Here is a 13,922-nt window from a genome sequence, read left to right as displayed (position 1 = left end):
GCCTATGCCCAAATGTAATGGCCCAGAACACTTTTATGTTGCTTGGGCTTTCATTTAGAATATAATTAACCAAATATGGTGTGTTTTGTGGGATGGTTGGGTGCCCTCCAACCTGTGTGACCAATATGCTGTTCCCATTGAGTGCCCAGACATGCAACATGGCTCCCCCCTCCCTCCTCCTTTAGCACACTTATTTAATGCAAAACTGAGTGCCAGGGTTCCCACCAAAGAAATATTTTAAGCGGTATCTTAGAGGGTACATAGTATATTTCCTGGGAAGTAAAAAAAAGCCTAATCTCAGAGGTCTGCAGTTTCTGGAAGGAGTATTAACTTGCCATGGCTTCATTATTTCTGAGAGGGAGAAAATAATGCAGACATTTCCGTGAATGTTTCAATGAGCCTTATAGCTGCTTTTGTACACTAGTGCGCTAGTTCTTAAACTCTGGTCCTCTTGGACTTCAACTCCTAGAGGGTCCAGCCAATACAACCAGAGTCCAGGAATTCTGGGAGATGAGGTTCCAGTTCTCTGGAGAACCAGTATTTGAGAATCACTACACACGTGGACCCATGAATTTCTTTACTGTGTCAGCTTCTCTTCATCAACTTAATCCAGGTATAGGGTGTCTCAAGGAATCTTGTGTCTCATTGTTTAGAGAAAGGAGAGACAGTCTCAGGGCAAGGTGGTCAAACTGTTGAGGACAATGTATCCCTGTTCAGGCATTCACAGTGAATGAAATCTACATGAGGAAGAGTGTGTGTGGAGAGCAACAGTATCTACTGTGTATGTGGACTCCTAATGCTGTTGGATATCCTGGTGCTCCCAGGATGGTGGGCGGCAGATGTAATAATGTGTGCAGCTGAATGTTGGACAGAGAGGCGTTACAAACCTGCCAGCGCTGCTCTTTGCTCCGTGAGGGAGTCGCAGCATACAAACCATGCGACTCCCTCGCGGAGCAAAAAAGAAGCTCCAAACTGGAGCTTCTTCCTGCGGCGCCATTATGATGTCGCGAGGCGCCCATGGTGCACCTGTGACATCATAACCGCCGCGACCCATCTGGACGCTATGCGTCCAAGACGTAAACATGGCGGCGGCCGTGTGGAACGGCCACTGCCATTTGTCACAGACTGAGTCCGTGATAGGGAAATTTTTAAAATGGGACGTCCTGAGGACGTCCGAAATGGCGGTCTGTAACCCGCCAGAAATTAAAGGATGGAGGTGAGAAGGAGGAAGCCTTGGCAGAAGGAGGTTACAGAAATCAAGTCGTGAGACCACTAGGGCATGGACCAGAATCTTGGCAGTAGAGGCAGAGAGAAATGGTTGGATTTTGGCAATATTGTATAAAAAGAATCTACATGCCTTAGCTGTGGTCTGGATCTGGGGGATACATGACAAAGAAGAATCAAAAATAAAACCAAGATTATGGGCTTTATGGACCATTCGAATAGAAATGCTATCCACAGAAACAGAAAAGAAGTATTGAAGAGTAAACTTTGGTATTTAGGCTGAATAATTGGGAAGAGGTACAGCACACTAGTCTTGCTAATTGTTGTGCTGGTGATGTATGTTTTAATTTGACTTTAATATTTTGGTTGTTTGATCTAATTTTTACTTTGGTATCTTGTGAATTTTTAAGTATGTGCTTTTAATTTGTTGTAAGCCACTTTGATCCTGGGGAGAGGGAGGGGAGAAGCCGGATATAACAACAACAACCTCTTTTAATTTCTTTCCCACCTCTCCTCAAGGCGGGGTATAACATTGTAAAATACAAAATACAATTTAAAAAGAAAACAAACTGTTAAAATACAATACTATAAAACCATAAAAATATACTCATAGAATCATAGAATGGTAGAGTTGGAAGAGACCACAAGGGCCATCCAGTCCAACCCCCTGCCATGCAGGAAATCGCAATCAAAGCATCCCCGACAGATGGCCATCCAGTCTCTGCTTGAAGACCTCCAAGGAAGGAGACTCCACTACACTCCGGGGGAGTGTGTTCCACTGTCTAACAGCCCTCACTGTCAGGACGTTCCTCCTAATGTTGAGGTGGAATCTCTTTTCCTGCAGTTTGCATCCATTGCTCCGGGTCCTAGTCTCTGGAGCAGCACATGTTTTAAAAATATATACAAATTTTAAAAATCATGATTTAAAATTGACTGGGTAGGCCTGCTGAAAGAGATGCATCTTCAATGTTGTTCCAAATGCCGTCAGTGTTTTCAGCTGTTGTATATTTTCTAACAGGTCATTTCACAGTCTGGGGGCAGCAGGTAAAAAGGTTCTCTGGGAAGCTGTTGCCAGTCTAGTCCTGGCTGGTTGGAGCAAACATTTCACAGAGGACTTGAGTTTAAAGGGTGGATTGTATGGGAGAAGGTGATTCTGTAGGTAACCTGGACTGAAAACATGTCGGGCTTTAAAGGTAATAACCAATACTTTGTACTTTGCCTGGAAACTAAGTGGCAGCCAATGGCATGATTTTTAAGATTGGTGTAATAGGATCACTCCTAGATGTATCCAATATCAATCTAGCTGCCATATTCTGAAGCAGGTGGAGTTTCCAGACATGGAACAAAGGTAGCCCAACGTAGAATGCATTGCAGAAGTCCAGCCTTGGTCATAGAATCATAGAATGGTAGAGTTGGAAGAGACCATAAGGGCCATCCAGTCCAACCCTGTGCCATGCAGGAATTCTCCATCAAATTACTTCCCAAGAGACGACCATCCAGACTCTTGTTTAAAGACCTCCAAGGAAGGAGACTCCACCACGCTCCGAGAGAGTGTGTTCCACTGTCGAACAGCCCTTCCTGTCAGGAAGTCCCTCCTAATGTTCAGGTGGAATCTCTTTTCCTGTAGCTTGCATCCATTGTTCCGGGTCCTGTTCTCTGGAGCAGCAGAAAACAAGCTTGCTCTCTCCTCAGTATGACATCCCTTCAAATATTTGAACAGGGCTATCATATCACCTCTTAACCTTGTTTTTCTCCAGGCTAAACATCCCCAGCTCCCTAAGTTGTTCCTCATAAGACATGGTTTCCAAACCCTTCACCATTTTAGTCGCCCTCCTTTGGACACGCTCCAGTTTCTCAACATCCTTTTTGAATTGTGGTACCCAGAACTGGACACAATATTCCAGGTGGGACCTGACCAAAGCAGAATAGAGTGGCACTATTACTTCTCTTGATCTAGACACTATACTTTTATTGATGCAGCCTAATCCATTGGCTTTTTTAGCTGCCGCATCACACTGTTGACTCATGTTCAACTTGTGGTCTACTTGGACTCCTAGGTCCCTTTCACATTTAGTCTCATTCAGCCAGGTGTCCCCCATCCTATATCTGTGCATTTAATTTTTCCACCCTAAGTGCAGTACCTTACATTTCTCTGTGTTGAATTTCATTTTGTTAGCTTAGGCCCAGCTTTCTAGTCTATTCAGGTCATTTTTAATTTTGATTCTGTCCTTTGGAGTATTAGCTATTCCTCCTAATTTGGTGTCATCTGCAAATTTGATAAGTATGCTCCCAATTCTGACATCCAAGTCACTGATAAAGATGTTGAATAGCACTTGCCCCAGGACAGAGCCTTGTGGGACCCCACTGGTCACTTCTCTCCAGGATGAAAAGGAGCCACTGTTGAGCACCCTTTGGGTTTGGCCAGTCAACCAATTACAAATCCATGTAACAGTTACCTTGTCTAGCCCACATTTTACAAGCTTGTTTGCAAGAATGTCATGGGAAACTTTGTCAAAGGCCTTACTGAAATCAAGATATACTATATCCACAGCATTCCCTTCATCTGCCAAGCTGGTAATTTTATCAAAGAAAGAGATAAGATTTGTCTGGCATGACTTGTTTCTCTGAAAGCCATGTTGACTCTTTAAGATTATGGAATTGCCTTCTAAATGTTCACAGACTCTTTGTTTAATGATCTGCTCTAGAATCTTTCCTGGTATTGATGTCAGATTAACTGGACGATAATTGTTGGGATCCTCTGTTTTTCCCTTTTTGAAGATGGGGACAATGTTTGCCTCCCTCCAGTCTTCTGGGACTTCTCCTGTTCTCCAGGAGTTCTCAGATTATTGCCAATGGCTCCGATATTTCATTAGCCAGTTCTTTTAATACTCTTGGATGTAGTTCATCTGATCCTTAGATTAACAAGGTATACCTGTACTATCGCTTTGCTTATTCTGTGCTGAAATTCCCCTATTCTGCTCCATTCCTCTCCTCCATTATTCTCAGGTTGAGCATAAGAAGGTTTTGAGTAATTCTGCCTTTTCTCTATTTTCTATTAGCATTTTGCCATCTTCTCCACTCAGTGGCCCTACCATTTCCTTTTTCTTCTTTTTGCTGCAGATATATCCAAAAAAGCCCTTTTTATTGTCCTTAACCTCTCTAGCAAGCCTGAGTTCATTCTGCGCTTTAGCTTTTCTGACTTTATCCCTACACATGCCTGCTATTGCTTTAAATTCCTTTTTTGTGATTTCTCCCTTTTTCCATTTCTTATACGTGTTCCGTTAACAAACTTAGCTCAGTTGAAAGTTCCTTAGTCATCCATCCTGGGTTCTTGAGACACCTCCCATTTTTCTTCCTCACTGGAACTATTTGAAATTGTGCCTTCCGTATCTCCCTTTTGAGAAACTCCCATCCATTCTGAACTCCCTTCCCTTTTAGTATTCCTGACTATGGGATCAGCCCCAGTATTTCTCTAAGTTTATTGAAATCTGCTCTCCTAAAGTCTAGAATGCGTGTCTGACTATGTCTGGCTTCTCCTTTCCACACTCCAAGAGAACATCGTCACTTCCACCTAAAGATCCCACCACTTGCACTACTGTCTTTAGGTCCTCCAATTCTAGGAAAGGATGCAGTTGGCTTATCAGCTGATATTTGGAAGGATGGATCCAGGAGTACTCCATAACTGTGAACACAGTCTTTCAGAAGGAGTGTGACCTGATCCAGAACTGGTTGGCATACCTCCATTCCCAGATTGGTACCCTTGATAGTAAGCACCTCTGTCTTATTCGGATTCAGTTTTAGATTTTTTCTTCTTCATCCAGCCCATTCTATTCATTACAAATAAATAGAAATAAATATAATAATGATGATAGGGAGGGAGGGAGGGGGTTGGCTATTTCATTCTCTCTCTCTTCACATATTTAGCCTACATCTAAAATGCTGAATAATCCTAATAATTATGTGTGACAAAGAGATCTCAAAATATAGTGGAACAAGAAACTTTGTCACATGGGTGTAGTGTTATACAGAGAGGTTGGAAAGTATATCTCACTGCCAGACATCTTACTGAAGGATCCATCACTCATACTGAAGGCTTTCCAATACTCAGATAACCACTAAAAATGTCAGGGAGTGGATAACTGTAATTGGCCAGATGCTAGCCTACAGAAGTCTGATTTGCAGGGATGGTGCCACTGCCCACAGATTCTTTGCTTTGCCAGGCAGGGAAAGGATACATATTCATATATTACTTTACTTATATATAGGCAATTTGAACATGGGACCCTTTTTATTTGTGAAACTGATGAGGTTCAGTATGAAACATACAAATATAAGGCATTCCCAAAAAGGAAATATTAACTTTTCAGGACCTCTGAGTCATGAGACTGTTGACTGACCGTGTCTAGCATTTTTCTCCAGGAATTGCTCAGGGTAATGAAGTTCTTTTATTGAAGTATAACTGTTGAACACATTAAAGAATCATGAGCCACATAAGAGTTACGTAGCATCTTTTCCCTGGTGATGTCCTATTCATTTTACATGCAGTCAGTACAACTGCTGAACATTTATTTTAAAGAGATGCAAAATGTACTTTTAGATTTTAGAGTTTGAATATAGAGTGCTTGCTTGCAACCTTGTCAGCACTCTCTCTCTCTCTCTCTCTGACACACACACACACACACACACACACACACACCCTCTTAGTGTAGTTCATCCTAATATGGCAAAGGCTAAAAATAAAAAGTTTGAGAGAACAGGAACATCTTTATTGCCTTTTAAAGTGTTTAAGCACAGAATAACAAATAATGAACAAGAACTTGGCAATACTTTTACAAAAATAGCTTTGACCAACTGTAGGGGAAACTTCCAGGAGCCTCATGTCAAAAGGAATGATGTATGTTTGCTGAATGGTTTCTTTGATGAAGAAACATTGGGAAGAAAGGTGGTATCAAGTCCAAAAAAATGGAATATTTCAGAAGATCTTGATTTCTAAACAGCACTAGTATATAGTCAAAGGGTACCGTACTTGTATTTTTTAAAAAAAATTTATATCCTACTTTCCATGAAATAGAGCAGAAACCAGTTGCCTAAAAAGATGGTGAGGTCTCCTTCTTTGGATGTCTTCAAAAAGAGATACTGGAGAGGGTTTGACTCCATGCCCCATGTGCCCTCCCAACTCTATGTCTCCAATGGTGTTTTATGGGGAGGGTCAATCTTAAGTATTGTACAATAAAAATATTGCTGTATTGTCCTTTGCAAATATATGAGTGATTACCCACTTCAGATTATAAACAGGAGTGGGGGAGGGGATGAGTCTTAAACAATCATAATCTAAAAAGAACTTTCTTTCTTTCACCATTATCTTATATCGTTCTGATGTGTACATTCCGAACCATCTCACAAAATTTTGCTACTCTTATATATATGTATTGCATTGACTGGTTTGCTAGTGCATGGCCCATTTGTGATGGCCTCCCAAAATGCTTTAATATCTTCCCTAACCATATTTAAACTAGACAGTGCTTCCCTGAAGGTTCTGTTTGAAAAAGCTGTTATGTGGGCCCTAGGTGTGTCTCAATTAATTAAAAAGCCTCTAATGCTAAATTCTCAGATTCTGAGACTACAATCATATTAAGAAGGAAATAAATTACCTTATTACTGCTTCCTCTGCCTCTTCTTTTCAAACCAGTTGAATTTGATAAATTTCCTCTGGTGTGCCACACACCAGCCATCCCCGCCCACATCCAGAACCTCTCTTCTATCTTGATTTAGAAAGTCTCTCAGATAGTATGGCCAGGCCAAAGGTAAATATAGGTAACCAGAATACAAGGAACCAAATTATGTAGCAATCTATCCAGTCCAGAGGTTAGTAGGGAATCACAGAACTTTAGAAAGAGGTGGAAAGGGCCTCATGGGCCATTAACATTAAATTAAAACCATTAGACCTGGTCCTACCCTTGGGAACAGCAGGCCTACGCATCCTCTCTGTGACTGCTCTTCAGGTATTTAAGAGTGTAGTCAGGCCACACCAGTGTTCTCTTCACCAAGCTGAACATGCCCTTTCAGCATTTCCTCATAGGTTTTGTTCTCCATACCTCTTATCACCATTGTCCTTCTCTGAACCTGCTCCAACTTGTCTATATTCTTCTTAAAACAAAGCACCCAGAACTTAACACAGTAATTCAATGCAAAATATAATGGGACTATTATTTCTCTCAACTTGGAAATTATGTTTCTATTAATGCAGACTAAAATAGCATTTGTCCATCTTTGCTGCAACATCATGCTGCTGGCTCATGTTCAGTTTATGGTCAACAATAATCCCAAGGTTCTTTTCACATGCAGTACTGCTGTATCACTCAACCTATATCTGTAGATTTGTTTTTTTCTGGTCCAAAAGAAGAATTTTGCATTTGCCTCTACTGAATTTCATTTTATTAATTCCAGCCCAATTTTCTAGATTATCTAGGTCATTTTGAATTCTGTTATTATTATTATTATTATTATTAACCTTTATTTATAAAGCGCTGTAAGTTTACACAGCGCTGTACATCAATTTTTTAGTCAGACGGTTCCCTGCCCTCAGGCTTACAATCTAAAAGACACGACACAAAAGGAGAAGGGAGTGGTGGTGGGGAATAGGATCAGGTCCAGCAGATCTTTTCCACCTCCGAGGCCTGGACCAAGGCAGATGGACTGGAGGAAGGGCTTGGGTTCTTGATGGATGGTTAGAAGGAGGCTTCCTGGGTCAGAGAGGGGCTAGCCTCTGGGAATGCTTCTCTAAACAATATAGTCTTTAATTCAGTTTTGAAACTGGGCAGAGAAGTGATGAGGTGGGATATAAGTAAGAGTAAAAGAAATTAAATGATGGTCAGACAATGGAAAATCAGATGCCAGGTAGTCGGAAATGACACACTTAGCAGCAAGTGTTCCCATCTTCCAGTGTGTTAACCATCACTCCCAATCTTGTGTCATCTGCAAACATGATAAGGATTCCCTCCCCTTTGTCATCTAAGTCATTGATAAAACATTTGGAAGAGTGATGGCCCTAGGATAGAACCCTTAGGCATTCCACCCAAGACCTCCTCCAGGTTTGAAGCACAGCCACTGATAATGATGCTTTGAGCATGGTTTTCCAACCATTTATGGATCCATCTGATAGTATTCTCATCTATCCCACATTTAATCAGTTTGCTAATCAAAATAAGGGGTACCTTATCAAATGCTTTGATGAAGTCCAGATAAATGACACCCACAGCATTCCCACCATCAACTAAACTAGTAACCTGGTTTGAAAATGATATTAGTTTGGCAGGATTTCTTCTTGATAAACTCATACTGGTTCATAGAGCATTTGTCATCAAGATACTTGCAGACAGACTCCTATATAATCCATTCTAATATTTTGCCTGATATTGAGGGCAGGCTGACTGGTCTGTAGTTTCCTGGATCATTTTATTGGAAGAGGGGGAACAATGTTTGCTCTTTTTTAGTCCTCTGGCAACTCACCTGTTCTCCATGATTTCTCCAAAATTATGAAAAGGGGTTCAGAGAGTACGCCAGTAAGTTCCTTCAGTATACTGAATGCAGTTCATCTGGCCGTGCAGATTCAAACTCATTTAGGTTAACTAGATGATTCCTGACTAAGGGGCTATACATAGCCACCCATCTTTGCTCCTGGTTGGTGCCATAGCAGCTGCATTCTGCAGCACTGACCCGCTCCCTAAAAAGAAGCTGCTCTAGGTAGCTTCTTTGAAGGAGCACGATAGGCATGCTCGTGTGTCATGATATTGCCACTTCCAGCCAGCTTTGAGTGCTCAGATGCCTCTGCGTCATCATGGCATGCCTCGTATGGATGGGTGCGCCCCAAGATGGTGCACGGTGGCGAAAATAGGGCTGGCCGGATGTAACCACTCAGCCCTATCAAGCCCTACTTGTGGGCCCAGGCAGACAGAAAGTGCCAATCTGTTTAGGGCCTAACTATCAGTCTTGATTTGCAATCCAGTTCCCTTGCCAAGGTCTCTTCTGCTACATGGAAGCAAACAGTTAGCTTTTGGGGGAAATTGAAGCAAAATAGGTATTGCATAGTTCTGCCTTTTCATTATGATCTATTACCATTTTACCATCCTTGCTGAACAGCAGCCCCACTATAGGTCATTCTCTTGCCTCAAATGTATCTGAAAATCTCCTTTTTGTTGCTCTTTGCTTGTCTAGCCAGTCTGCATTCATTCTGAGGTTTAGCTTTCTGTTCCTATTTCTGTTTACAGGTTACACATCTGTACTCTTCCTTGGTGATTCATCTTTCCTTCCATTCTTCATACTTGCTTGCTCTCTTTTTTTTAACTTCCTTGTTTTTTCTTTTTACTTCCTCCAATGTGCAGCCACATTGGCTTTTTCAGATGGGATTATTTGTGATTGTGCTTTTTTGCAAGTCCTTCCTCAAGAATTCCCACCCTTGATGGGTGTCTTTTTCCTTCTAGGCTTGCCGTATCCTGCCTGGGGGCGGGACTTTCCCAGTTTGGGGTGGGCCTGCACGGTCCCGCCCTGGTTTGGCCCCGCCCCCGGAGCTGCTTCTGAGGCCTCTCTGGGGCTTGGGAGGCAGCGTCCCCCAAGCCCCAGAGGGGCCTTGGAAGGCTCCGCAGTCGGAACTCCGGCCGCAGGGTCCTCCGGGGAGGGGGAGGAGGCCGCTTGCCATCGCGGCAATTGCCGCGATGACAGGCCCCCACACTCCTTCCTGGCCTGGGAGCAGGCCGAGGCTTCCTCCCAAGCTGGGAAGGAGAAGGAGAACAAGGTTTTAAAAAGTAGAACTTTTTTTAAAAAAAATTCTTGGCTAGGAAATTTTTTAAAAGGTCCTACATTTTTAAACCCTGTCCTACATTTGTCCCGGTTTGGAGATTCTCACCTATGGCAACCCTATTTCCTTCAGCATGTCTAGCCATGGGATTCCACCCAGTATTTCTCTGAATTTGTTAAAATCAGTTTTCCTGAAATCCAAGACTTGTTTTTGACTGCACTCATCTTTGACCTGTTCCACAGTTGTGAATTCTAGCATTACATGGTCACTTCCCCCTAAGGTACTGACTAATTTAATTTAATTTGTTTTATTTATATACCGCTATTCCAAAGATCATAGTGGTGAACAGTAAGTAAGCTAATTAGCAAGTAAGCTCATTTGACTACTTTGATTCCATTTACTAACTCCTCTCTGTTGTTTAGGATCAAGTTCAGGATTACTGATCTGCTTGTCCTTTCCTCTGCCTTTTAAATAGGAAATTATCTGCAAGGCATATCAGGAATTTGTTGGAGACCCAATGCTTAGCATAGTTAGTCTCTCAGCAGATATCATATAATTGAAGTGCCTCATAACTACTAATTCTTGCATCTTTTGAGATTTCTGAGATTTTTTTCTGAAAAGCATAGTCTATCGTCTCTTTTTAGTTTGCTGGCTTGTAATAAACTCCTACCACAATGCTGCAATTATTTATTTATTCCCCCAATACAGTCAGCTGGTCGGCTGTGATTACGCTCATGGATTTCTGTACAAGTGAATTTCTCTTTGGCATAGAAAATGACTCCCCCTCCCTTTCTGCCTGATCTATTCTTTTTGAATAGATTATACCTTCAACTGTATTATTCTAGTCATGGAAACAATCCCACTAGGGAGTTTATCACATGGAGGTCCTTCCAAGTGATAAACGTCACGCAAGCGCCCCCCCCCCAACATCACACAAGTGCCATGGGTGTGATCCCCATGGCACTACGGAAGTGTAATCGCAGCTCCCGCTCCGTTCCCATCATGCACTCGTAACCGGGAGAGCCTCCTGGAGCACTTTTCTTATTAACAGCATGTCCTTCTTAACAGAAAAGCACTCCAGGAGGCTCCCCCGGTTACGAGTGCATGACGGGAATGGAGCAGGAGCCACGAATGGGGGAGCACACCCATGGTGCTTGCATGACGTTTGGGGGCGCTTGCGAGACGTTTAGCACATGGAAGGACCTCCATGTGATAAACTCCATAGTTTCTGTTATGCCTATAAAGTCTTGCACTAGGACTTCGAGCTCATCTTGTTTATTTCTCAAAGTCTGTGCATTTGTGTATCGACATTTAAACCTTTGTTCTCACCATTAATTTACTGTCTGTTTTTCTGTTGATATCATTCTTTCCCTCAGTTTCTTTTCTAGAACTCACATGTTTAGAGTTGGCTTTTGGGCTGATGCTTGAGCTGTCATCTCCAACCCCACAAGGATTTAGTTTAAAGCCCTCTTTAGCAGACTTGTCATGCTGTTACCAAATGCGTGCTTCCCATTCTTCGTGAGCAGCCCATCTTTAGATAGTGTTTGTGTTGTACAAAGATGGCATAGGTTTGGAAAGGATCCCAAATTTTGAGGTTCATAAGTTAATATAGGTCAAGAAGCAATATCCTCCATAGGAAAGGAGTTGTCCAGGGTGTATTGTTCCGTAGGCTTAGAGACAACGACTTGTAGTAAGGAGTTGTGGAATATAAAGAAAAGTTCTCACATGGACAGAAAACTGCTTAAGGAATAGGAGGCATAGAGTAAGAATAAATTATCAGTTCTCACAATGGACGGATGTGAGTAATGAAGTCCCTCAGGGAGCTGTATGGGGATCGGTGCTCTGTAATTTGTTGAGAGATGACCTGGAGTTAGGAGTGAATACTGCAGTGGTTACATTTGCTGATAGCACTAACTTATTTAATGGGTTCAGAATAAAATTAGATTGTAAATACTTCCAGAAAGATTTCTTCAAATTGGGAAAATTGGCAGTAAAATGGCAAATGAGATTCATTGTAAGCAAATGTATACTGATAGTTACTAAGCAAAAATCCTAGCTTACATATCAATTACATATAAACTGATGGTATGAGGGTTGGGGAAACAGTGATTGACTAAGAAAAGGATCCTGGAGTTGCAGTGGATACCTGAGTTAATATGTTGACTAGGATTCCCAAGTCTCAGAACAAGCAGAGAGAATCAGAGGGCAAAAATGCTGCCCTGGAAAGAAAAGCATTGGCGGGTTACAAACGGCCCTCAAGGGGCCGTTTTCCCGCCGCCGCCATTCGCTGCGTAGGGAAGCCCCAGCTGCCAGACCGCGAGGCTTCCCCGCGCAGCAAAAAAGGAGCAGCGAAATGCCGCTCCTTTTTGGAACGCGGAAGTGGCGCCGCGAGGGGTGGAGTGTGTCCTCGCGACGTCACTTCCGCCGCGACACGTCTGGACGTACAGCGTCCAATACATCAACATGGCGGCACCCATGTGAATGGGCACCGCAAAAAAGTACGCGCTCCGCGCGTACTGGGAGGAAGGGCTGTCAGGAAGGTAAGAACCTTCCTAACCCTAATACGGCCCTTCCTAACCCTAGTACGCGCAGAGCGCGTACTTTATGGCAGTTTGTAACCCGCCACTGTTTTGCTGTGCACTTTTGGCTCATTCATCTGGCCATATTGCAGCTGCTGCTATAAACCCTAGAAGGTCTGTCTGAGCACTTCTTTTGCTCCTTCCTTCCCTGCAAAGGAAAATGTACAGCTGCCTCAGGAGTAGCTGAATATTGTACCACTGGACTTGCTTTGTGACTTTTCCTATGTTATTTTATACTTTTTACTTTTCCAGTTTGGTTTCCACATCCTCATCCTATCCTAAATGGTCGAAGCTGCACCTTTCTTTGTGTGACACACACACATGGGCTGTACCATTGTTAGCAAAAAGCCTGATACAAATGTGTTTCCTCTTCAGCTCTGCATAGGCACTTGATTCCTTTTTCTATTTCTTTAAATATTTCCTATTCTGGTTTTCCTTCATTCCTCCCCCCCCCCCTCAAAAACCCCCACATCTAACACATTTTCTGCTTCCCTTTTCTAAATCTTTCTTTTATCCTCTTTCTGCTCCACCCTAGCAACTCTTCCCTGTATTCGTCCTCTAGAACCCCTCTATTGTGTTTGGTTATTCTCCCCACTCACCCACCTCCCTTGGCTAATTTTTTTTCTCTTTCACTTCTTATTTGCTGTCTTTCTTCTTCCCCCTAACATATATCCATGGGGAGCCATGTTGGCATATAGCAAACTACAATAACATCCAGAATCCACAAAATAGATACATTTGCTGGACCAACGAAAATGCACAAAATATATGATGCAGGCTTTTGAAGCTCCACTGGCTTCTTCACCAGGCAAAGGTCTAAAAAAAATCATACCGGGGGAGTGGGGGTGGAGGGATATGATGAGGTATGTCACAGGCCTGCATTTTGTCAAGATGTTGATGATGTTGTTCTTAGTTAAGATGGTACGGTAGGATATCCATGCAGGCAGGCCACTCCTCCTTCTAGCCATGTGGGTACTGGAAGACAAAGCATCTTAAAGTCCACATTCTCTCTGTCCTTTTTGAGGCAACAAGCCCCTTTTTTAGGCAGAGAATATTGAATTGCTCAAGCCTCCATGCTTTAGCATTAAGAAAACTTTAAGGAAACTTTTAATACAATGGCCGGTTACACACCTGCACTTTAGTGCGTGACGAGCACGCACTAGGGTTACAAAAGGGCGGTGCTTCTGCACCGCCCTAACCCTAGTGCATGCTCGTCACGCACTAAACGGCGGCGGCCCTTCCATACGGCCGCCGCCGTGAGGACGTGACGTCCGTGCCGCCTCTAGATGGGGCGGCGCGGATGTGACGGCCTCAATCCACGGCAG

At 42.9% G+C, this 13,922-nt stretch overlaps 1 protein-coding gene across 2 annotated transcripts in view; it reads left to right on the top strand.

Annotated features, from left to right (window-relative positions):
- KANK1 (KN motif and ankyrin repeat domains 1) overlaps positions 1-13,922 on the top strand; it is a 152,428-nt gene that overhangs the window by 100,091 nt on the left and 38,415 nt on the right. The window lies entirely within an intron of this gene.

This window comes from Sceloporus undulatus, chromosome 2, assembly GCF_019175285.1.
Source record: "Sceloporus undulatus isolate JIND9_A2432 ecotype Alabama chromosome 2, SceUnd_v1.1, whole genome shotgun sequence".
NCBI lineage: Eukaryota > Metazoa > Chordata > Lepidosauria > Squamata > Phrynosomatidae > Sceloporus > Sceloporus undulatus.
Note: the sequence above shows the minus strand (reverse complement) of the source record. Positions and strands in the feature narration are given on the sequence as shown.